This window comes from Equus asinus, chromosome 27 (assembly GCF_041296235.1).
Source record: "Equus asinus isolate D_3611 breed Donkey chromosome 27, EquAss-T2T_v2, whole genome shotgun sequence".
Lineage (NCBI taxonomy): Eukaryota > Metazoa > Chordata > Mammalia > Perissodactyla > Equidae > Equus > Equus asinus.
Genome location: NC_091816.1, coordinates 74,963 through 101,596, shown reverse-complemented (window position 1 = coordinate 101,596; position 26,634 = coordinate 74,963). Strand labels below are relative to the sequence as shown.

Below are 26,634 nucleotides of genomic sequence, written 5' to 3'. Positions count from 1 at the left end.
GGACCTGAGCTACTTGGCTTTGCCAGGTTGCAATGGGAAAGATGTGTTAAATGATTATTTGCCTGGGAATTTCTAGTGGGGTTTTCTACTAGGCAGGAAGTTGGACTCATAGATCTTTGAGGTTTCTTCTAGCATTGAGTCAGTGAAAGCCATATGTTGAAACTGGATTACAAACATCTTTTACCAAGACTAGCAATTCTTCCTCAGATGAGAAGGAATATGGAGGTGTGATCACACATGGCAATTTGATCTCAAATGGCCTCACCCTGGGGAAGGAATATGTGAGGATTGCATGATGGCAGCCCTGATAACCCTGGAGAGCAGCCTCAAAGTCCTCAGGCCTTTCTGAGGCTGTGAAGAATTGCCACACCACCCTTCCTGGGTTGGAGCAAGCTTGTAGGGCTGCAGAGTCCAAGGTGCAGAGAATGTGTGAGTGTGAAGGACGAGGTTTGCTCTGGTTTCCACAGTGACCAGAGGATGTAATTATGTCACTAGTGGATGCCATAAGCAGCTCAAAGGAAGTCATAAAAGTACTTAGCACTTCTTCAATGTTGTTTTCCAAAGCTATGTTAGGGAGAGACACCCTTGTCAGGCCTGAACCAGATAGAGTCCCACTGCAAGAGCAGTGCCAATGGAGATGGCCCAGAAATGACCAAAGTCACCCTTTGCCTCATTTGAGCGCTAAAGTCTCTGCCCCAGGAGGAGCCTAAGCCTTATTAGCATAACCTGTGATGTATGTGGGAGCATGTTTTCAGATGGTGCCTGCTCAAGCTAATACCCACCTCTACATGTGATGATAAATCTTCTCTTTTAAATAGTCATTCCTCACCTGGAATAAAAAACACTTGCTTCCTTTGTTTGGGGAGCTGTGACTTTGGAAATGATTCCATGTGGCCTCCTATTTGCTGCAAATAAATTTTACCTTGTGTGACAACTACTTCTGGAGAAGGTTCTGACTTCAACTCACGAAGAAGTGGACCTACTTTTCTTGGGTAACAACTGTTGCTAGCTTTTCCTCTAATGTCCAACTATCTGTTCTTCCAACAACCACGAGTGAGTCAATTTGCCTGGCTGTTCAAAACAGATTGCTGCAATTGTTACCCAGGGCCCCGGACTCCTGGTCTATGGGTTTTAGGATTAAGCCAGGGAAAACTGATGGTCTTGTCTGCCTGTTTTATTGACATGGTTATCTTAGTTACATATTTATTTTGTTTTCAACTTCTTTCCCCTCTTTCCTCCATTCTCTCCACCTCACCTTGCCCTTGCCTCTCTTCTCCTTCTCACTCTAGGAACAGAGAGGGATCTTTAAAAGAAGGGAATGGATGGGAGAATATAATCGTTAAAGTAGAAGGATCCTTGGGGCAGGGCATATAGTGCCCACTTTTATAATTTCATGCACCTCAGAAGTGACAACTGGTGGAACTGTCAGAAAGCAAAAGGAGCATGCACCATCAATTCACTTAGTTGAGTATGTTTAGCTTCCTTATCAATAAGAAGTGGATGAGTAGATATGGAGGGGAAAACTGAGGAGAAGGGGGTAATTTGGAAATCTCTTGAGAGCAGAAGGAGCCACAGTGACTCCTGACTTTGTCACTATTTGACACATGAAGGAACAACAGTGATTATTTGTTGTATGAGCCTGGGAGATATGCTTCACAAATAATACTCACTTCACAGGGCTGTTAGGAGGATTACATGAGCATGATGATTAATTTTACATGTCAACTTGGCTGGTCCATAGGGTGCTAGAATATTTGGTCAAACCTTATTCTGGATGTTTCTGTGAGAGTGTTTTGATGAGATTAACATTTAAATCAGGGGTCTTCGTGTGAAGCAGATTGCTCTCCACAATGTGGGTGGGCCTCATAGAATAGGTCTGAATAGAAAAAAAAGACCAACCTCCCCAAAGCAAAAGGGAATTTTCCCACAGATCGCCTTTGAACTTCGTCTGCCACATCAGCTCCTCCTAGTTCTACAGACTTGACCTGGAACATCAGCTCTCCTGGGTCTCCAGCCTGCCAGCTCACTCTGCAGATTTTGGATTTGCCAGCCTCCACAATCACATGAGCTAATTACTTATAATAAATCTCTCTTTCTCCACACACACACACACACACACACACACACATTCTATTGCTTTTGTTCCTCTGGGACCTCTGACTGATGCAATGAGGTAATATTATTATCCTTATTTCATAGATAGGAAAACCGAAGCTCAGAGAGGACACACAGGCAGCATGCGGTAGACAGGATTCGAGTCCAGATGTATTTTCAGAGCCTGAGTACTTATCCACTTTTCTCTTCTGCCTCATGAGAAAGTGAAGCTTAAGAGAAAGCATAGCTCTAGAATTGTATGGCCAATATATCCAGACAGAGTTCTGGCTTCAAGTCCTGGCTGACACTCCATGCACAGTCACTGTCATGTCTTGCTGCCATGTCCTATTTTATTCTTGCTTTTGGTTAGGAAACAATGGGAGGTGCCAACGAGGTAAGGAAGTTCTCATCACAGAGCAGCAGAGACAGTCGTACCCCGCCCTGACCCATGAGGGTCGTGTTTTGTGATGGCCAGCATCACCAGCGAGGCTGCCCCTCTGTCCTCTGGCGCCTGCATCAACAAACACAGTGGGAGTTGCTCTCTGGCATTTCAGCGAGATGTGTGGCCTCTGTGAGGTTATCCGGCAAACAGTGTATTTGGTTTTCAAATCAAGGCATCTGTAAAAACCAATTTGTCAGACTAATAAATTCAATTCTGAGTCACAAAGCCCTGCAAGAAGATTGTAGCTTTGAATTCTTATTTTTAAATGTTTCATCTCCAGTCCCGAAAGGAAAAGCCCTTTCCTCCCCCTCAAGGGTAAGATTATCTCATTCTTCTGATTCATATTCATCTTTTAACTTACAAGTTTTTTTTCATAGTTCTTTCCTTTTTGAAAGTGGGTGTCTTTTTAGCTCAGATTTAAACAATAACTACATATCCCCAATGCTTGATTGTTTCTGGAAATCTATTTAATTTCACAAAACAAGTTACCATGCGGACTGGCATGATTTCCATTGTAATAGTGCCATCTCCACCTGAAGCTGGGATGCAGATGATAACAGGCCAGTGCTTGAAAATTAGGAGTTTCAAACCCCGCTCCTTCATGGGAGGGATGCCTATTGGACCAAAATGCTTTTCCATTCAGGCCCAATTTTGGAATATGAAGGTGAAAATATAAAATTTGAAAATTACTTGCTTTTCCATTGCTTTGAGTTTGTTAGAAAAATGGATGAGCAGTATCAAAAATTGGCTAAACTAGGGAAACAAGAAGAAATTCATTTTGAGTAAAGATTTATGAGGCCTGTGAAATCTCAAGGAGAAAGCTGAGGGCTGTCAATTACTTGTGAGTTCTGTGGCTTTTTTTTCCTGCCTCAACTGCCTTGCCTAGAATTCTGATGAACTACAGATCACGTGTAATCCAGATCACACATGTTCAGCTATGACACCCCCCCTCCCCCATCTTCCTTTAAAGAAAAAGGATGCATTACTTATCTATAAGCTCATTTCTGTCAGGGAAAACTGATTTTGCAAAAGCACTTGCTTTTTACCTTGCTGGGGTCTCATGGACAGTGGGTAGATGATGGGATTTGCAGACAGGTCAAATCCTTGCTCTACAATTTACCGGCAGGTAAGGATTCTGCTCACCAATTCCAGTTCTGCCCCCAATTCCAATGTCTGTATGTGTGGTTTTTCCTGCCAAACAATTCTCTGATACTAGCTGGGTGTCCTGCAATTCAACTCAATTCTGACATGATCTACCTGGAGATAGCATTGGTCCCACAGGTTAAGGGCTCAGTCCCACAAAACTGCCCTCTTCTTCAGATGCCAACTACAAGCCCAGGTTTTTACCCGTGGTTCTGACTAACTGACTATAAATCAGAGGTTCCCATGACCCCTTGCTTGGGTTCAATTAATTTGCTAGAGCAGCTTACAGAACTCAGGAAACCTGTTTACTTGTTAGATTGCTGATTTATTAAGACAGATATTAAAGGATGTGAATCAATAGCCAGATGGACAGATAAATAAGGCAAGGTCCTGACCAAAGGCAGTTCTGTACTCGTGGAGTTTGGAGCCTGGCACGGTGGCAGGTGGAAATGTTCTGGCTCACCAACCTGGAAGCTCTCTGAACCCCGTCCTTTTGGGTTTGTATGGAGGCTTCATTACATAGGCATGATTGATTAAATCATTGGCCATTTGCAATTGATTCGACCTCCAGCTCCTCTCCCTCCTCTGTGGACCTCTGTGACAGAAACAGGGATGAACACCAAATGTATATTTCTTATTGTTAATCACAGCATCACACCAGGAAATCTTTAAGATTAAGCTTCCAGGTTCTCTAAACTTCAGTCTCCTCACCTGTGCAGTAGGTATCATGCTACCTGCCAGGATGGTTCTGAGGAACGAACAAGCTTATCCTTGCAAAGTGCTTACCGCTGTGCCCAATGTAGTGGGTCTTAAAGAGAGGTACTTGATACCCAGAAGCACTTTCACATCCATGATCTCATCTTACTTTTACCATATTCCTATAGACAGGTGCATCAGCTTCCCCCATTCTTTTTACAGAGATAGGAAACTGAGGCAGGGGTGTTTAAACATATTGCTCAAAGCCGCAGTCAGTGACAGATCTATGTACGATACCCTAGTTTCTCCTTGGTTTATTTCTGTGATTTCCTTCTGTCTGAATTCTTTAATTGGGAAAAGAGCATGGTTCACTGAAAGAAAACCCATGAGCTCTGACAGCACTAGAATTAATCTTTATCCAAAAAGGTAAACACCAGTGGACACAAGTTTGTGAAAATGAAGCTAGCTCTAAATGTCTATTATTACCATTTTGTGGTTTTTCAAGATTCACATTTAACCAGTTAAATTCTGCTTCTCGATTTCTTCCTGTGTATTCTCTCTCTGTGGTTATGAATGTTGCTTTGCTCACCTTTTCCCCTGGGCTTCTTTCCTGAGTGTGAGTTATTGACCCTCCCTTCCACCTTCCCATCTCATTCCCTCTATGGGAAGAAAATTTCCATGTGTGTCTTTGGTACACAGAATAGGCACAAAATATTTGTGGACGAAACCAATGAGTGGACTGATGATTTTTCAGAATTATGGCTGGTTAAGGGAAGAAGACTGGGAGAGGAAAATTGAGAGGGAGAATGTGACGGGGTGGAGTGAGACATGAATGCAAACGTGAAGCTGATGTAATTCTTGCCCTCAATCAATTTTCAGTTCAGCAGGTAGGATAAGTCACAAATCTGTAAAATCCTTCTGTGTGTTTAGCCTTTTATTTAATACTCCTAGATTAGACAGAGGAAGCAAAAGGGATAGCTATTATCTTCAAAGTGTTTACAATTGTCACCAACCTCCCTCGTTTTTTGCTTGAGGAAGATTAGTCCTGAACTAACCTCTGCGCCAGCCTTCCTCCACTTCATTTATGGGTCGCCACCATGCATGGCTGATGAGTGGTGTAAGTCTGCACCCAGGATCCGAACTCACAAACCTGGGCTGCGTAGGCAGAGCGTACTTAACTTAAACACTATGCCACGGGGCAGGGCCCTGTAGTTGGGGCAGTATCTTGAAACTATGGTGAGTGTATTGAAAGTGGCTCCAGCTTTCAAAAATTTGGGGATTTTTTTTTTTTGTTTATTAATTGGTGGACATTCATGTGAGAGATCCAGTTTCAGGCACTGAGGATGCTGGGAAGTTTTTGGAGTTCTAATCGTCTTTTCTTGGGACAGGGAATATCCAGGGATATTCAACAGGGTAATCTGGTAGGAAAAACTGATATGATAAGGCAGAGATTAATTTTTTTAAAGGAGAGAAGCTGCAAACTGCTTCAGATTTAAGAATGAAGAGAAAGTCTGCTTAAACAGTTTTTTGTTCTGGGAAGAATAATTTGTGTGGCCCTCCTTAGAAATGCAAGTGTCAGGCAAGTAGGCCTTGGGAGAAAGATATAATGGGCGTGTAGTATAATTGTTTCTTGAGAAATACTGCTTCAAATAAAATCTCTTTGTAGGGAGTTCAGGTGGACAATTCACAATTCACCTAGTGGCTGGGGATCTTCTAAGATAGTGGGGGCATAGAACCCAGATCTCTCCCAAGTGATCTGAAGTCAATGAAACCTGTCTCCTTGGATGGAGTGATCTTATCGAGGGCTGCTGGAAGAGAAGGACACTGAAGACCCCAAAGGAAAAAATGGAGGAGATTCTGGGTTGTGATCCAGACATATACTCAAGGCCTGAGGGTTCCTGGAGGAAGAATGGTTTCGGTATATGTATGGCTGACATTGAAAGCTCCTGTGGATCCACATATTCTAACACAGTGTCTGTGCATTGGGGAACTATGGCTGAGCAAGGGAACATGAACTGAAAAACAGTTGTCACTCAGTGCTCATTGTGGGTTACTACTACAGCCTGAAAACGTTTGTGGAGTAGCACACACACAGCACTGGTGAAATATCACTGTCTAGGACAGGGCTAGTCTTCAGCCAGGACACCGTATATCAGGGAAGATCAATACATGTCTCCAGGATTCACAGATCAGACTCCAGATTTCTCTGCACTTGGTGTTAAGAAAAGAACTGAGTTCAAATTAAACCTAAAGTGAGACATAAGTTTTAATTTGTACAGATTGGCAAGAGTTTAAAAGCTTGACACACACTCTGTTGCCAAGGCTGTGGGGGAAGCAGACACTCTCACATAGTGCTGCTGGGAGCAAAATTGTACCGTCCCCATGGAGAGGAATTTGGTGATATTTGACAAACTATATATGCATTTACACTTTGATCCAGCAATCCCATTTGCTATGAACTTGTCTTGAAGATACAACTCCAACAATATGAAAAATACATGCACAAGGTTAGTAATTGCAGCATTACATATGCAGTAAAATATTGGAAAAAACCTTAAATGCTCATCCATACAGACTGTTAAATAAACTATGGTACATCCACAGAGTGAAATACTATATGAAGCTGTAAAGATTATGAAGATGATCTGTATAAACTGATATAGAGTAATTGCCATGGTATATTGTTAGATAAAAAAACAAGGTCAGAGTGGTTTCTATATTATCCTAGCTTTTATGTAAGTAAAAAGGACAAAGAAGAACACATTTGTTTAGTTTGCAAAAAGAACTATAAAAAAGCACAATCCAAAAACTAGTAAAACTGGTTACTCACAGGAGGATGGATTTCTCAGAAAATATCCTTCTATATAATATTGATTTTTGAATTACATTAATGTTTTACCTATTCAAAAAATAAAATTAAATCAAGAAGGAATTGTATTTTTCATCTCTAGAAGTTCCATTTCTATCTTCTGTTTCTCTGCTTATTGTGTTCATCTTTTCCTTTAACTACTCTATACAGGCCATTTTAATAGCCTTGTCTGATAGTTCCATCACCTCTATCATTTTGGGGTCATTCTCCTGCTTCTTGGCATGTCTAGTAATTTTTGATTGACATTGTGAAACTGACATGGTTGAGCACCTGACTGTTGTCTTCCTTTAAAGAGCATTAGTCTTTATTCTGCTGGGCAGTTAAGTTTCTTGAGGTCCAATTTGAGCCTTTTGAGGCTTGTTTTTATGCTTTGGTAGATCATGTCTAAAGTAGCCTTTACTCTAGTGATGGTTCAGCCTCACTCCAAGGCTGGCCTTCTGGGTATTCGACTGAATGCTCTGAGAGATCGTAAGGACTCTCCACCATGGCTAGCAGGAACTCAAATGATTCCAGCCTTGTGTGACTCTGGGAGCTCAGCAACTCAAGAACCTGGTGCAGTTGTTCTTTGCCTTGTGGAGTTTCACCCTGTGTATGCATACCTTGGTATTCAGCAAAGACTTGACAGGACACCAGTGCAGATCTCTGGGGAGCTCTTTTCCTGTATAGTTCCTTCTTCTCTGAAAATCTGCCCTGCAACCACTAGCTATCTCAGACTCTCTGAACTCTGATATGTGTCTCCTCAGTTTGACAAGACCACAATGCTCTGCTTGGGATCCCCTTAACTATGTAGTGGTCTCCAATGTGCCTTCAGGCAGAGGGCTGAAGAAACTGTGGGAACTGCCTCGTAAACAAACAGACATCTTTTCTTAGGGATCATAGTCCTGTGTTGCTTGTTGTCCAATATCTGAAAATAGTGGTTTTATATATTTACATATTTTATCCAGTTTTCTAGTTGTTTAAAGTATTATGGTAAATCTAGTGCCACCTAATACATTCCATCATGTTTGGAAGCAGAATATATAATATTGTTAATATTATATATATATATATATAAAATATCTTATGCAATATTTCCTGCTCTGTCCACTATAAGGATCTAAAAGCAATAATACCCTAATAGCAATGAACATACTTAGTGACCAGATCCTGATTTCTAAATATCATTCCCCAGTAACCAACAACAGCAGCAGCAGCAGCAACAAAACTGGGGATCCTTGGATGAATGCCCATTACTAGATCTGCGGCAGAGAAAGTACAAAGTGAGCCTAGAACACCTTTCTGTTTCTGCTGAAAAGTAAGGAAGCACTCAGAAACTAATGGGGACATGTCAAAAGGACAGAGGTGCCGGTTTAAAAGAGCTCCCATTGGACAAATTTGGGAAAATTTGAGCTTCACAAACAATAATGACGGTAATGGATTTTAGCATATTGAATAAAGGAAGAAGCCATGAACTCATAGTGATACTAAAAGGACAGAGTGAGGGTATGGAGAAGCCCTTATTGACAAAAGAATGCCAGTTAATAAATGCAAAAGAAATAACAAAGTTATGAAATTACCGTTTTGCAACCACTAATGTAATAGGTGACTCCAGCAACCTCACCAACAAATGCTAACAACTTTGGGTAAAAAATTGATGGGCCATGGGGTATTCACACATTTTTCAAAGTGTGAAACAATAGATATTAGTTGATTACAAAGGGAAAATAAACCGTTATAATGGCGAGACCTGGTGGATACTACCTTAACAAAATAGTCAAACAGCATCATCAGCAACAAAACAAGCTAACATAAGGCATTGAGAAGGACACATCACCAAAGTAGTTGCCAAAAATCATTTAATGTGAACCTAATCAGGAGAAAGCAAACAGACTTCCAGAATGTGAGACATTCTACAAGAAAACATGACTTTATTCCTCAAAAGTATGTGTTATGAAAAGACCAAAGAAAAAGAACAAGATGGGTTACTATTCTAGAGTTGAAGAGATTAAAAAGACTTGACAACCAAGAATAATATATGATGGCTAATTGGATCTGGAATAAAAATAAACAAAAGAAATAAATGGAAAACCCAGTGATAATAGACGTTATTGGGAAAATTGAACACAGAATATGATATTGTTGTATTAATGTAAAATTTCTTGAATATGGCCAGTAGGAGAATGTCTTTGTTCTTGGGAGACGCATGCTGAAATATTTAAGAATGAAGTCTCACGATGATTACTTCCCAATGGGTCAGCAATCACAGCGGTAGGTGGTTGGGGAACTCTGATTCTCCAGGCGTGGATCAGGTACTTGCATATCCTAGGGCTAGAGTCAGCGCCCCAGAACCACATGTCCTGTGGATGAAAGGTATAAAAAGGAAGAGTGGACAACCAAACAGATGTCCACTACCTAGAAAATGAGGAATCACTTTAATATTTTAACAAGATCCCTCTGGAGGGATATGAAGGATAGACTGACATAGGCAAAATTAAAGGCAAGGACACTGGTAGGATGGTTGTTAAAATAATCTAGGTGGAAAAAAATGGACATGAACCAAGGCAGAAGTTATGTGTATGGAAAAGAGAGGACAGATTTGAGCAACAATTATAGGTAACTGAAGGTCCTGGTGATTAAATTGGTTACTTCTCAGATTGTGTGCCTAAATAACCATGAGGTAGGGACTATAAATATCTTTTCATTATTTTATTCCCAACACTTAGAACAAGACTTGGTGTCCAATATGGAATGAATGAGGGGAATTGCTAGGGACATTCAGGTGGAGTGGAGGGCAGATTAATTTCAAATGGAGATGTCGGAGAAGACTTCTTGAAGAAGGTGGTACTTAAAATAGGAAAGGGATATTGACATACCACTAGCGAGTAACTGCGTACTTCTGAGAGGTGGCATGGTATGATAGAAAGAGAACAAGATTGGGTAGAGAACTGAATTCCAGAGGTCCGCAACCTTCCATATGACCTTGAAGGAGACACATCCCCTCATAAGCCTCCATTTCTACATTGTTAGAATAAGGAAATTGAATCAGCTGATCCCAAAGTTTCTTCCAGCTCTAATATTCTACTATTATGTTTTAATATCACACAGTTTTCACTAGGTGTCAACTTGCATATGGGCTATATAACCACATTAACATAATATCTTGAATCATGGTGTGCCCTCCCTCAAAAAAGTAAATTCCTACCCTCTGACTCCCAACCATAAAATGAAGATTAACTGTTTGTTACATAAATCAAAGTAGTCTATGATCTGACCCTAAAATGATGTAGTGGAACAAGAATAGACCCGGAGAGAAGAAACCAGGATTTGACTGGGAGTCTAGAGCCGGTTTAGCCTCCCAGGACCTCAGTGTCCTCAAGATCAGGTATTAGTTCCTAGTGAAAACTGTATGGTGATAAAAAAAAACTGAGTTTCAAAAACTGAATTGTTAAATCAGCTAAGAAAACAGTTGTCTATAAGTCATTTCAACCTACCCACCAATATCAGGGGCAAAAAATATAAAATACTTGGGGAAACTGTTGAGTGTCGGGGTAGCTGGAATGATTCTTAAAGGGTGCCTACTGATGCGCTGTGAGTAGGGACATCGTTGTCTTTGATTTGAATCACAGCCTATTATCCTGCCATTCATCTTGCTCTTAGAAACTTCTGACGTTATTTTGGAATTAAAACAATATTGACTTATTTCTAGTGTAATTTTTCTTTCTTTCCTTTATCTTTTCCTTTTTTAGTTCTAGAATGATTGTTTTCTGAAGGGAAAATGTCAAGGAGGATTAAGGAATGAAATTTTGGTTACTGAATGATTTAGGTGATGTAGTACATATAAGAAATATTACTATATTAAAAATCTCTGGAGAGCCCTGTCACCTTCTCTGGCCTTTATTCAAAACAAGGAATAGAAAGGTCTTACATGATCAAACATTCTCTCAGGATGAATGGCATCTATAAAAATATTTTCCTGTATTGGAAGAAGAGAATGTCATAGGCAGGGAAAAAAAAATCTAGGTTGAAATAGTACTGGGATGTGGAAATTAGATGAAAAGGAGGCAAAACGTTCTAACCAGTTTCATGCCATAAAATCCTTTCCCATAATCAGAGGTCAGTATGGCTCAGAGATTAAATCCTAACTTTATGGTAGAATTCTAGTTATGGACAAATTACCTTCCTATCTCATAAGGTGGTGCTAATTTAGCAAAACAAATATTGACTTCCCATCATCACATTACCCTCATACAGCTCTGGGACTGCAGGATTTGTGCTGCCTTTAGGCCAACTGTGTGAAAATGTTACAGTTCCTAGTGACACAGGCAAGACTATGGATTGAAAACAACCCAAGGAACTTTCCCAACAATGTGTCATGTTAACTAGCGTATTCATATTTGCTTGAGCTCCTGTTTCCTTACATATGAGAAATACTTACTGACCATTCTCTGCCCCACTTTTGGCAGAAGCCTTCATTCCCCTGCCTCGCTTTCACCTCCCCTATACGGTATAGTCTGGAATTCCAAACACTGACTATAAAAAACTTTTTAATCAGCAGGGATCTTTCAGGTTAAAAGTAGTGAAAATGACCTTTAGAGGTGTAAATAGACATTTAGGAAATGTTAGAGGGTGACACTTGAATGAACCACTTAGGGTTCTCTTGGTTATAAGTAATAGAAAACTCCAATTCATTCAATGGAAAAATTTGCTATCTTACAAAACAGGAAGGCTAGACATAGCAAAGTGTTCAGTGTTGATGGAGTCACTGGCTCAAAGATAAACATTGATTGCTCTATCTGTCCAATCTTCTGTCCACAGCATGAGGATTTTTCCTAATGCTGGGCATCCTCATGGTTATAATATGACTCCCAGAAGTAAGTGGATCAACATGCTCTCTTATTCACATCCAGTAGAAGCAAGAGAGAAGTGGTCCAAGCCTGAGGGAGACTCTGGTTCATCTCAGGCAGGTGCCCACCCCTAGACCAATAACAGTGGCTGGCAGAACTGCCTTACTTCCACCAGTTGAATCAAAAGCTCCCCTTTGGAAGTGGGAGTGAGAAGGATAAGAAAACAGTCCATTTCTGTTAGGAAGGAGATAGGAAGAATGGATATTGAGTTGGCAAAAGACTACCATATAGGGCATTTGCTGGCAAAACACAGTTATTCTAGTAATTAAACCTAAATTAATTAGACTAAGCTGCCACCAATGGAAAGGACGGGTCCATTCCACTCACAAAATCCTTACTGAGCACCTAGATGCCAGGCACAGTCCTGGAAACTCAGTACACATAAGTGAATAAGGCAGTTCCCACTCTAAAGGAATTCATCATGCATCTTTTTTTCCCAATAGAGTATGGGTTCCTGTTTGTGCACCACTTGAGAGAACTGTTGAATTTTGTAGGAAGAGAGGATGAAGGCCTAATGTGTAGTAGATGTGGTGAACAAAAATGTTTGAGAAATATTCAAGAAGAAGAATTCCCAAGATTTGATGCCTGAAAAGACATGAGAGTGAAGTTAAGTATAATTCCCAGGTTTCTGACTTGCTCAATGGTGGTGCCATTTGCCGAGACAAAAAAATATAGGAGGATGGGTCTGGTGGGGTGCACTCAAGGTCAGAATTTTCTTTCCCCAGTTCCTCTAGTCACCCCATTCTTGTACATTCTCCTTTGTATGCTTATATATTTGATGAACACAACAAATAAAAAAATACATATTTGCTTTATGCTATAAAAAGTGCCTCTAGCCCTCATGCCCTCTATCATTTATAACAATTTTTGATTGCACATAGCATATATAGATAATCCAAATGTGATGGGCAGGAGAAGGTTAGAGGATTATTAATGCTACAAGGATTTCTTCTGGGAGAGTGATATTTGCTGTAAGTGAGCCAAGATCCCTCTTTGGTTGTTCTCTTGTAGCTGTGAAAGGAAGAAACTGTCAATATGGGGAACTGGAGATGCCACAGAGATGGAGTGACTGCTTTCCTGGGGTCCTTTGGCAAAGGGTGCTTGGTATTCCCCTGTTCTTTCAGTCCTCCAACCATCCTTTTATGCTCTTTTGGTAATCTGGGGTGGGAATTTATGAAATGTAGTTCTCAGGCTCTTTGCCAGTGGTTTCCTACTTAGTTTCACCAGTAGGAGATACTGGTAGGAGATTAGTAGACAGGAGATGGGGAGAAACTACAGTTTTTCTTGCTCTCTTCCTTCTACGTCTACTTTACTCCTTTTTCTGGAGACATTTCCTCCAAGCTTCTGCTCCTGGTCTTAGGTTCCCTCAGTCCTAGCGGTGATGTCTGTTTCTTGTGGCTGGCTGGGCTAATTGCTGGGCTATCTCATCTCTTCTTTCTTAATGCTTTCAGCTCTCCAGCTGGATGGGAAGGGGTCAGCAAATGGAGAATAACTAGCACACTTGTTTATTTCATTATTATTCCAATTTCCTCCTGAGGGAGGACTATACATGCTCACTGTAATAGATTGAAATATCAACTATAATTGTCTAGTAAAGCTATACATAATTTACAAATAATATGATTCTACTATTCTCAAATTTTTGCTTCATTTCTATATTCCCAGTTTAAGAGCCCATTTAGGCAATCTGGTCTGGAATAGCAACCCTTAAACTTTAGCATTCTCCAAACTATGCTTGCTAACTGAGGACTGGAATGGCCCTGTGAATGCTGTCCTCACAGGAACTCATGCTACAAAATTGCTTTCCAACACAACTCTTCCACAAAAACGGTTTTCAAAACAAAACAAAACAAAACAAAATAAATAAAACCAGAACCCAATGCCAAGATTTTATTTGTGACCATCTGCACCCTCATCTTGATTATCAGTTGTGCCTTTGTCACCCTCCTACTCCTTTTCTGAACTTTTTCTCCTAACCCATGGTTGCAGGCTGGTTCTCCATCCCCAGCGCCCAGGGCTTCCACAGTGGCCTCAGGCTTTGCAAAGCCCCTTAAGGAATCGATTCACCAAGGCCTGCTTCTCCAAACAGTTATCTGGATTGTTATCAAAAATAAACAATTTTGTCAATAAATTACATTTAAATAGCAGTTTTTAATTTTCAAAGGACATTTGCTTCTCTCGTTTTACACATCCCTAGGAAGCAGGGTGAAACATTTAGTAATAGGCATCACTGAAGGCTTTGGGGCAGGGGTGACATGATCAGATCTGGGAAGAGGCATCTGGCAGCAGGAAGAAACTGGAGCAAGAGGTCAGTGAGGACTCTCCTGCCACAGTCCCAAGGAGTTAAAAACAGGGCCTTAACTAGGGCAGTGGCAGTGGGAATCTGAAGGAGGGAGGCAACGCTGGAAGCATGGAGGTGGTTGAATTGTAGGGATGGATTTGATAAGAAGGTAATAGGGGAAAAAGGTAGTGTTTAAAGACACCTATAAGATTTCTGACCATGAGCGACTGGAAAGAAATGTCAAATTAGGAAGAGTTGTTACCTGAGGGGCAGGCTGATGAAAAGCTGGCTTTTAGACAATGAGTTTTAGATGTTTGGCAAGATACTCAGATATGTATGTCTCGGAGACAGTTATAAATGAGGTATCAAAAATTAGGGGTATGTTTGAAGCTTGAGATATAGAGTTGAGGCTTATCTGCCTCGAAGCAGTTGTTTAAGTTCTAGGAAAGAGTGAGATGGTTGAATACAAGGTCTGTTATAGGGGACGGAGTTATTTCTAGGAATGGTAGTCTGGGGGAAGTACTTGTGTAGGCTTTATCTGTACAGCATAAAATTAAGATCATACGGTCTACCGGTTTCACTGTTGACATTAAAATGAACAAGATTATTGTCCTTGGTCCACAGTGATTTTAAAAATAATAATAACACCTGGATAATTACTAGGACTCTACACACTTAACTTTGTACCAAATAACCATACAAAGTTAGATAATATTTTTACACAATGACATTAAAAGTAGTAATTACATGGTTCAGTGATTTTTTAGAAATCATAAACATCCTTCCTTTATGCATGTACAAGGAAAACCAAACCAATGCCAAGAATTTGGATTCTATAAAAAGTTAGGTAGGTCCTCTCCAAAATTCTGCTTAGGAGAATAAACATCAAGACAAGTATCACGACAGCATTTCTGTCTTATCTCTTAGCCAAGTACAGAGCCTGGTACATGGCTCTGGTCTTCTGCAAAGCCACATTGAGGAGAAGTAGAAAGACAAAGACTTTAAAAGACTCTCCCCTTATCCCCTCCTCATTATTTGATGCCTGAAATTCTACCATTTTACTTAACACCTGACTCCTTTTTTAGCGGAGTTTCTCAACCTTGGCACATTGACATTTTGGGCTGAATAATTCTTGGTGGGAGGTCTGACCTGTGCCTTGCAGGATGTTTAGCAGCATCCCTGGCGTCTACCCTCTGAATGCCAGTAGCACACCAATTGTGATAACCAAAAATGTCTCCTGATATTGCCAAATGTCCCACTGGGGACAAGATCAACCAGTGTTGAGGACCACAACCTTAAAGGTAAATGCCACTGTGAGCTGTCATCCATCTCTTTGCGAAGGAAGGGCCAAAGAGAACTGGACTGGCTACGGTGATGGGAAGATTGAACAACAGGCATTGGTGCCGCAGGGAGGCTTTAAAGGGCACCTCACAGAGAAAGTAAAGGAGAAAGGACCAGGATGGCTGTGGATGACAAGAGAACTTTCCAGGATGGCTGTGGATGACAAGGGAACCACTGCAAGTCTTGTCAAGGGCTGTGCTGTTTTGGGACATTAACCATCCCACGGTGACGTGACTCACTGCTAGCTGGTGCACCCTGTGTCATATTTATAGACAATGCTGCCTTGTGTGTGGTAGATGTCATGAGCTCCCGTTATATAACCTTAGTTTGCTGTGAGTGGACCGGTGGGCATTTCCTGGCTTATTTGGGTGGCATTTTTCACTGAAGCGTGAATAGTGGTATACTGCAGAGTTTGGGATTGCGCCACTGGAACTGGACCACCTGGGTTTCAAATCCCTGCCCTGCCGCTTAATAACTATGCCATGCTTGTGCTCAGTTTCCCTATCTGTAAAAAGGGCGAACTAATTATACCTACTGCTGGGTACTGCTTGGGTTGCCATAACAAAATACCACAGGCTGGCTGGCTTAAACAGTGCTCTGATATTGTGATTTGTAATAAGAAATATATATTTGGTTTTCATCCCCATTCCTGGCACAGAGCTCCCAAAACCCTTGGAATTTCCTGTCATGAGAGTACAGTTATGTGTCACTTAGCGATGGGAATACTTTCTGAGAATGCATTGTTAGGCAATTTTGTCTTTGTGCAAACGTCACAGAGTGTACTTACACAAGCCTAGATGGTGTAACCTACTACACACCTGGGCTCTACGGCTCCTAGGCCACAAACCTGTGCAGCATGTTACTTTACTGAGTACTGTAGGCAATTGTAACACAATGGTATTTGTATATTTAAACATAGAAATGGTACAGTAAAAATGTGGTATAAAAGATACAAAATGGTGCACTTGTATAGGGCACTCACCATGAATGGAGCTTGCAGGCCTGGAAGCCGCTCTGGGTGAGTCAGTGAGTGAGTGGGGAGTGAATGTGAAGCCCTAGGACAACACTCTTCACTACTAGAGACTTTATAAACATTGTACACTTAGGCTACACTAAATTTAAAAAAAAATATTTTTCTTTCAATAATAAATTAACCTTAGCTTACTGTAACTTTTACACTTTATAAACTTCGAACTTTTTAACTTCTTGACTCTTCTGTAATAACACTTAGCTTAAAACACAAACATATTGTGTAGTTGTACAAAAAGTTTTCTTTTTTATATCCTTATTCTATAAGATTTTTCCATTAAAATTTTTCTATTTTTTAAACTTTTTGTTAAAAATTAAGACACAAACACACACATTAGCCTAAGTCTATACAGAGTTAGGATCATCAATATCACTGTCTTCCACCTCCATATCTTGTCCCATGGAAGGTCTTCAGAGGCAATAACACGCATGGAGCTGCCATCTCCTGTGATCTGTGATGACAACGCCTCTTCTAGAACACCTCCTGAGGGACCTGACGGTTTGTTTACACGACCACCACCGCAAACAACCTGAGTAATGCATTGTGCTACGATGCTGTGACAGTGACAACATCACTAGGTGATAGGAATTTTTCAGTTCCATTATAATCTTATGGGACCACCTTTGTATATGCCATCCTGTCGTTGACCAGAACATTGTTACGTGACCCATGACTGTAGTAAAGACGTCTTTCATTATGTCAATGAGGTGACTTTTGGAAAATACCTAAAAGTGAGGGCTCACTGCTCAGGAAGCCAACCATGTAATTACGGGGCTGGAACTTTCAACTCCTCTCCAGGGAGGGGAGAGGGGCTAGGGTTTGAATCAATTGCCAATAGCCAACGATTTTAATCAATCAAGGCTATGTAATGAAGCCTCCATAAAAACTCAAAAAGACAGGGTTCAGAGAGCTTCCAGGTTGATGAACACGTGGAGATTTGGCGAGAGTAATATGCTAAGAGAGGGCCATGGAAGCTCCTTGCCCTTTCCCCATATTTTGCCCTATGCAGCTCCACCTGGCAGTTCCTGAGTTATATTGTTTTACAATAAACTGGCAATCTAGTAAGTAATATGTTTCTCTGAGTTCTCTGAGCTGCTCTAGCAAATTAACTGAACGCAAGGAGGGAGTCTCCAACTGATAGTCAGTCAGTCAGAAGCTCAGGCGACAACCTGGATTTGAGATTGGCATCTGAAGTGGGGGGCAGTCTTGTAGGATTGAGTGCTTAACCTATAGAATCTGATTCCACCTCTAGGTAGACAGCATCAAAAATGAGTTGAATTGTAGCACACCCAGCTGGTGTCAGAGAATTGCTGTGTGTGGAAAGAAAACCCACACATCAGAATTGGTGTCAGAACATTAGTTGCATCAAAATTGAATGTAGTGGAGCCATTTTAAAATGGAATTGGAGCTGCCTTTCCAGAGAAACTGCTTTGCGGTCTTGAACCTTGAACTGGGCCAAACCTTTGCATTGGGCTAAAACAACCATTGTTTTACAACTAATTCTTTGAAGAATTAACAGGAAAACAGACATCTTGATCACAAAAACTGATGGTTATGGACATTCTATATGAAGATAGAATCAGTAAACGATCATGGAGAGCAAAGAGTAATTTAGCTTGTTAGCACCAATGATCTCTTCTGAAAACCATCTTACCTCATCTTCCTCCTTTTCCCCATAAAACCCCTAAGTCCCTCTCCTGTAATTGGGGCACTATTGGGTTTATATTTGAATCTGTGCTCCCTAAATTACAATTCTTTGATCCCAAATAAGTGCTTTGCCTCTTAAACTAGTTTCCGTTTTTGTAGGTTAACACTTGGAACTAGAATTGTGAACAGAAATTGTTTTATCACAGTTTTGGGGGCTGGAAACTCCAGATTGAGGTCTGTCTGGCAGGGTTGGTTTCTGGTGAGAGCTCTCTTCCTGGCTCTGGCTTGCAGACGACACTCTTCTCACCATGTCTTCACATGCCCTTTCCTTGGTGCAGGCACATGCAGAGAGAAAAGGAGCTCTCTGGTGTCTCTTGGTTCTTACAAGGACACAAATTCTATTAGATCAGGGTTCTACCCTTACAACCTCATTTGACCTTAGTTACTTCCTTAGGGACCTCATCTCCAAGCCAGATGAGGCAGGAACTGAGTGGCTTCCCTGAAACACTCTCAGGAGCAATTCTGAGAATCTTGACTCTGATGGGAGAGAAATGTAAGAAAGAAAACAAGGTTAGGTTAGAAAAGGAAAGGGCTTAGAGGATTAATTTGCTGAATTTGATCTTAACTCTACTTATATTATCACATAAATCTCTTTCGTGAAAAAAATATAGATTCTGATTTCTTCTATGACATTCATATTTTCTCAAGGTGCAAATAAGCTTGGGAGAGTTCTGTTATTTCAAATACAGAAAGCCAAATAAATGTCACAAAAAGCTCTTGAACAGGTAGATATCCTTGGTTTAAAAACTTTTTTATCCAATTCAGGAGGCACAAGGGGGTATGATTTGATGGGTAAAGATAGCCTACTCAAAATAGGTCCCCTGGGGCCTAGCATAGGGCTGGAAATACTATCATCAACATTTTATTATCTTCTGGAAAACATGTCCCTATCCCAAGAGTATGCAAATTCTCCTGGGCCCACCATTAAGTTCCTAAAACCTTAGTACAAATTAAAATTTTCTCCCTGATTGAGTCACTGGGGCTGCTCAAGAACACGTGTCCCCTGAAGATAAAGCCGGGAAAGGATACAGGGGGTATGTCTGCAGGAGGCTGGCTTTGCCAGATTTACAACTTACCTAGGGAAGTTGGCCAGTTTTGTTCTTCTTTCCCTCCTAAAGAAGAGCAACCTTTTTAAGTCAGTTGCATTTTTAGTGTGGCTTTAGATACAACCTCTTAAGATTCTGACTGAGACCATATACCTAAACCCAATAACAAATTCATGGTAAGGCTCTCCCCACTGCTCTGTGAACAAGAATTTAGGCAGCAGGATCTCTCCAGACCTGAGGGCTTCCACAAAGCCTCTTGGTTTTCCTGCCTTGGAAACCAGCAATATTGGCCACTTCAGATTATAGGCCACTTCAGATCATGCTGGGGGCACAGGAACCTTTTCTAATAAACTTGCCCAAGATTCATCTAATTCCCTTGAGGAATATAACCTTGTTTGACTTAGTGTTCACAATTAATTAGGATCTAGACATTTTACAACTTCGTAATTTAGTGGCCATATTTTGGGTTCATTCACATTTTAGGGCATCTTAATCAACATAGATGTCATCCAGTATGATGTTATTGACAGTGTCTTATCCTTGGGGCCATGTAGATGGAGAAACATTTAATGATTATCAAGTGGATTGACAGAGCTAGGACTCCTTCAAGCGACCTTTTAAAGAAGACTCAAAGAGGAACTTGTTTAAATGAGAACCACGTCAGTATCCTAATGGAGTTGATATAGGACAGATGACTGCTGGAAATGCCACTCTACTACAACACACATCAACACAACATCAACAATCCCCCCCACCAAACAACAACAGCGACAAAACCCTTTGAGATGGACATACCATTATCGTTCCCATTTTACAGATGGCAAAACTGAGGCATAAAAGTGACTTGTCCAAGCTCACACAACATGGAGTAGAGCACCAAGATTTGAATTCAGACAGTGTGGTGCCAGAGTCTGTCCTTGTAATCACGGCTTCACATGGCATTTTGCTTGTAGACCGTAAGCATCTTCATTGTTCTTCTCATTTCACCATTCTGACCAGGAGAGGAGAGAAGGAAGAGGATAAAGAGTTTGGGGCTCTATTCTTGGTACCTTGCAGGAGCAGTTGTCTTCACTTTAGCAGGGTCATTCCTGCAGAGTTCACCATTGACAGGTGGGAGGAAAGCAGTGGGAAATTCTATGGAGCTCAAAGGAGCAAGTTGTCCACGGAGAGGCTCCATCTTGAAATGACTTTTTTAAACATTTTTGGGGGAGAAGGTATTTGTCTTGAGGAGTAACGATAACTAGAGGCCTGGGCTATTGGTATCACAGATTTGTCTCTCCACTCAGGGTGGAGGGTCCTACACTTTCCATCTGCCCTGTGGAGACTCCACTGACTTTCTCTGTCTTCTGAACATCCTACCATGATGAAGGGTTGTCACAGGTCTGTACTGTTATCTCAGCTCTCAGTTTATGCTCCAACTTTAGAATGTTTTCTGCCTCTGTCCCTCTGTTTAAATTAAATACTTCATACCAGTAACATATATGCTTATTTGCATTAACGAATATATGTTTTATGAAATTACTTCTTATTTTTATAATATTGACATATATTATTTACCGGCAATATTTCTATGAGATTCCTGAACCAGCAGTGGAAGGCATTACAATTTCATAACTGACAGGTGGTAAAGAAAAATATCCCCTAAATCTCTTCCATCCTTCTTATAATTCCTCACAAACTCAATACTATTTTCATCATTTGAACTGTAAAAGAATCTGCATGAGAGCCAACATAAAAAAAAAGAAATGAAAATAAGAGGTAGGAAAGAGCACATTGTGTATTCAGCAGAGTGACTCTATTAGAATCCCACTTCTGACCTTAGTTGCTGAGACCTCAGGCAAGGTACTTAATTTTTTGATAGCTTAGTTTCCTAACCTCTAACATGTGAAGATACTAATAGTACTTACTTCATAGTTAAAAAAAACTTTTCTCAGGTGAGAGGTCCTATTCCTTCCTGGAATCTTCATAGGGTTTTTCTGAGGGTTAAATGTGTTAATAGATGTGTGTGGTGCCTAACACATATTATTAATACTTGAATAGAGGAAGAAAAATATTACTACATGTTGTAGGTATGAGTACATACATAGAACACCTATAATTTACTGCAAAGTCTTTAGAAATAATAAGTGAGTTTCATAAAAGAATCAAATCCAAATTAAATCTCAAAACTTCAAACATTTTCTTATAATTCAGCAATAACTGGTCTTATGGACTGAACTGTGTTCCCTTCAAATTCATATGTTGAAGTGCTAACCTCTAATACCTAAAAAATGTGAAACTGGCTTTGGAAGTGGGTAACGAGTAGAGGCTGGAAGAGTTTTGAAGTGCATGTTAGAAAAAGCCTAGATTGCTTTGGAGAGACTCTTGGTAGAAATATGGACATTAAAAGTGCTTCTGGTGAGGCCTCAGTCACTGGGGAAGGCAATCCTAGTTATAAAGTGGCAAAGAACTTGCCTGAATTGTGTTATAGTGTTGTATGGAAAGCAGGAAACACGAGTGATGAATTTGGATATGAGGTTGAGAAGATTTCTAAGCAAAATATTGAAGATGTGGCCTGTTTTCTTCTTATTGCTGATAGTAAAATGTGAGAGGAGAGAGATAAATTCAAGAAGAAATTGTTAAGTTAAAACAAACCAGAACTTGAAGATCTGGAAAATTCTCAGCCTATCCATATTGCAAAAAAGAAGAAAGTATGTTCTGGAGAGAACACCAAAGGTGTGGCTAGACAATCACTCCATAAAGAGGTTACAGTGTGACTCATAGATCTAATCAACCTCTCAGCAGAAGTGCTGCCTGCTTAGACTGGAAGGGACAGAGATGGCACAAAATGAAAGAGGACTGTCAGACGCCTGGGATTCTGTTAGTAGGCCTAAAGGACAGAGAATGGAGCCAAAAAGGATTACTCTGCAGTCTTAAAATCTAATGAAATTTGCCTTGCTAGGTTTTGGACATGTCTGGGACCCTTTTCTTCTTTCTCATTTCTCCCTTTTGGAATGTGATTGTCTATCCTATGCCTGTCCCACCACAGAATTTTGGAAGCAGATAACTTGTGTGATTTCACAAGTACAGTTGGAAAGGAATTTTGACTCAGGATGAATCATACTTCAAGTCTCACTCATACATGACTTAGATGATATTTAGAGTAGACTTTGGATTTAGAATTGATGTTAGAATGAGTTAAAATTTGGGGGGCTATTGGGATGGGGTGACTATATTTTGCATACAAGAAGGACATGGATTGGGGGGAGCAGAGGGCAGAGTGTTATGGGCTAAATTGTGTCCCCTCAAAATTCATGTGTTGAAGTCCTGACCAAAAGCACCTCAGAATGTGACTATATATATTTGGCAATGGGGCCTTTAAAGGGGTAAATAAGGTAAAATGAGGTCACATGGGTGCTCCCTGATCCAATATGACTGGTGTCCTTATAAGAAGATGAGATTAGGACACAGACACACAGACCATGTGAAGACACAGATCTGCATGCCAAGAAGAATGTCCTCCGGAGAAGCAAAACCTGCTGACAGACATCCTGATCTTGGACTTTTAGTCTCCAGAACTGTGAAAAAATAAATTTCTGTTGTTTAAGCCACCCAGTCTTTGATATTTTTCCCTAGCAAACTAATACAACCACTTAGAAAATACAATGGGAAGCTACCATTTAAAATAGACACTACTCCGGATTGTCAGGGAAATGCTCTTGAAAACAGGGAGCACGGCGTCTCCATAATTTGGGAACTTGCGTGGTCACTGGGGCCCTGAAGCTACTGTTGATATCCAAATTTTCTATGAGAATAACCCACCAGCTCCTCCCCCAGGAGAGACTCAGTGTTCCTTTGCAGGGCTCCCATTTTACATTGTCATTGCAAAGCTGTTCTGCTTAGGGAACTGCTATTCCACAAACACCTCCTTTCTGGAAGACAGCTTTACCTCACATTTGCAAAACTAAAAGGTCCATGTAGGGGGATTTTTCAGAGCAAAGGATAAAGCTGCCCCGAGACAGTACTGAAATCTCAGCATTCTGGGAGCTGGTGGGGAGGGTGAAAAAAAAAATAAGAGTTTGCTTTAGGAATGCAAGCAATTCCTTTCATCTACCAAGGCTTCATGTATCTTGGCAATCAAGTTTTCGGAAGGCGTTTGGTCACTGTAGCCATGGGTACCTCATGGTATGGTGGGCTCTGCAATGACTCAGATGAATTTCAGTCCCCAGACTCCGGTGTGCAAGAATATAGCATCTCTTTATTTTCTATAAAGGAAAACTGAAGTCCAAAGTCTGATACAGCAGGAAAGTATTGAGCTTATTTATTTGCCAGGCAAAGGAACTCATGTGGGTGAATAACTCACCAAGTGGCTCCCTGGCAGAGCCATAAAAGAAGTCAGGAGTTTTTATGGCTGGGAAGGGGAGTTTGGCAGTGGCTTACAAATCAGATATTAACACTTTGGATGGGATATATAGATATTCCTTGGGATAGGACCAAATAGTTACATCAGTTTTTTACCTTGTTGGTTAAAACAAGTCCCACTATTCATTGGTCAGGAAAGAATCTTTAATCAGGTCCAGTGAGGCTCTGGTGTAGCTGACAGACCACAAGTCTTAGTTCTTCTTCAGCTTTAGTTTGAGTTCACAGTTGCTTATCAATGTTGGCTGGTTAGAACGAGCTCTCAGAAAACACAGCATTCGTTTTAATAACTTTTAGGCAATTGATGCTTCAAGTGGAAAGTTCTTCATTTACACTCACATGTAGCCTGGCTAGTGGGAAATCCAAGCACAGCAATTCTTGGCACTTAGCTTCCCTGCTGTTTTGTGCTGCAGCTTTAGAGTTTCACACAGGGTCAATGTGTATGTGCAAGATAGGGGAGAGTCCTCTGATCATTGGCCACCTGCCCTCATGGCTACTACTGAGAAAGACATCCATTGTCCCTGTTGGCATTGTTTCCTCAGAATCACGAGCTCTTCTACTTCATGCTCCAGATCTAGTGAGACTGTGACATAGGGGAGAGCTCAAAGTCCTCAGTTATTGATCAACTTGACCAGTGAGTCATTCAAAGTTCCCTCTTCCTTCTCAGCTAAGGTAATCTCATATCTGAAGTCTTTCAGGTCACACCCTTTAAGCACATACCAATACGACTTCCCTCACTCATTCCCTTACAGGATACACTTCGTGTTTGCTCACAGTATTATAATTATAATACTTAATGATATGGTAATTATAATATTTAAATAAAATGTTGAGGACACAATTGACTCCATGATTTCTTAGTTGGTTGCCCAAACTCTTTCCTTTCCTATCAAAATCTTCCTGGCCCTCCTACTAAATAACCATTCAACACTTTGGTAAGAATTGGTTTATGTGTAAACCCAGAGTCAATTTACTTATCTGCTTACTTACTTTAATTTTCTAATGGAAATATTTTTGACATACAACGTTGAGTAAATTTAAAGTGTATAACGTTACTTTGATTATGTTTATATATTGTACTATGATTGCCATTGTAGCGATAATTAGCACCTCTATCAATTCACATAACTATATTTTACTATAGTAGCTAGAATAATTAAGTTCTGATGTCTTGGCAAGTTTGATGATTATGATACAATATTGTTGTCTATATTCACTAGACTGTGCATAAGATCTCTAGGACTTATTTACCACTTGTTGCAAGTTTGTATGCTTAAACTTCTCTCCTGTCCTCACAACCACCATCCCCCAGTAACCACCATTTTACTCTTTTTACAAACTCATACTCGTTTGTATGAGTTTGGCATTTTTAGAGTCCACATTTGAGAGTTATTATTCAGAGTTATTTCTCTGTCTGCCTTATCTCACTTAGCATAATGCCCTCAAGGTCCATCCATGTTGTTGCAAATGGCAGGACTTCCTTCTTTCTCTTGGCTGAATAATATTCCATTGTGTGTGTGTATATATATATATATCACATCTTCTTTATCCATTTATCCATTAATGGGCCCTTAGGTTGCTTCCATATCTTGGCTACTGTAAAGAATGCTGCAATGAACAAGGGAGTACAGATACCTCTTCCATACCCTTTCTTCATTTCCTTTGAATAAATACCCAGAAGTGGAATTCCTGGATCGTATGGTAGGTCGATTTTTAATTTTTTTGAGGAACCTCCATATTGTTTTTCCTATTGGCTGAATCAATTTACATTCCCACCAACAGTGTACAAGTGTTCCCTTTTCTCCATGTCCTTGCCAACACTTGTTATCTCTTGTGTTCTTGATGATAGCCATTCTAACAGGCACGAGGTAATATCTTGTTGTGGTTTTGACTTGCATTTCCCTGATTATTAGTGATGTTGAGCATCTTTTCACATACCTGTTGGCCATTTGGACGTCTTCTGTGGAAAAATGTTTATTTAGTTGCTCTGCCCATTTTTAAATTGGAGTGTTTGTTTTTTTGTTATTGAATTGTATGAGTTCTTTATATATTTTGGATATTAACTCCTTATTTGATATATAGTTTGTAAAACTTTTCCCCCATTCTGTAGGTTGCTCTTTCATTTTGTTTATCATTTCTTTTGCTATGCCAGAAGTTTTAAGCTTGACATAGTCTCATTTGTTGAATTTTGCTTTTGTTGCTTGTGCTTTTGGTATCATAACCAAAAAGTCATTGTAAAGATAAATGTCAAGGAAATTCTTCCCTATGTTTTCCTCTAGGAGTTTTAGGGAACCAGGTCTTATGTTTAATTCTTTGATCCATTTCAAGTTAATTTTTGTGAGTAGTGTAAGATAGGGGTCCAATTTTGTTGTTCTGCATGTGTTTATCCAGTTTTCCCAAAACACTTTTTTGAAGGGACTATTCTTTCCCCATTTTGTTCTTGACTCTTTTGTCAAATATTAGGCAATTGTATATGTGGGGGTTTAATTCTGGGCTCTTTATTCTGTTCCGTTGGTCTATGTGTCTATTTTTACGGAAGCACCATACTGTTTTTTGTTACTATAGCTTTGCAATATTGTTTGAAATCAGGAAGTGTGATGCCCCTGGATTTATCCTTCTTTTTCAGGATCGCTTTGGCTATCTGGAATCTTTTGTGATTTCATACAAATTTTAGGGTTATTTGTTTTATTTCTGTGGAGAATGC

At 40.3% G+C, this 26,634-nt stretch overlaps 1 long non-coding RNA gene across 1 annotated transcript in view; it reads left to right on the top strand.

The window, feature by feature from the left end:
* Positions 1 to 574: 574 nt before the first annotated feature.
* The window catches only part of LOC139042263 (uncharacterized), a 57,425-nt gene continuing 31,365 nt past the window's right edge, over positions 575 to 26,634 (top strand). Inside the window, exon 1 of the long non-coding RNA XR_011498782.1 lies at positions 575 to 992. This is a non-coding gene — a long non-coding RNA (uncharacterized lncRNA). The remainder of the gene's footprint in view (positions 993 to 26,634) is intronic.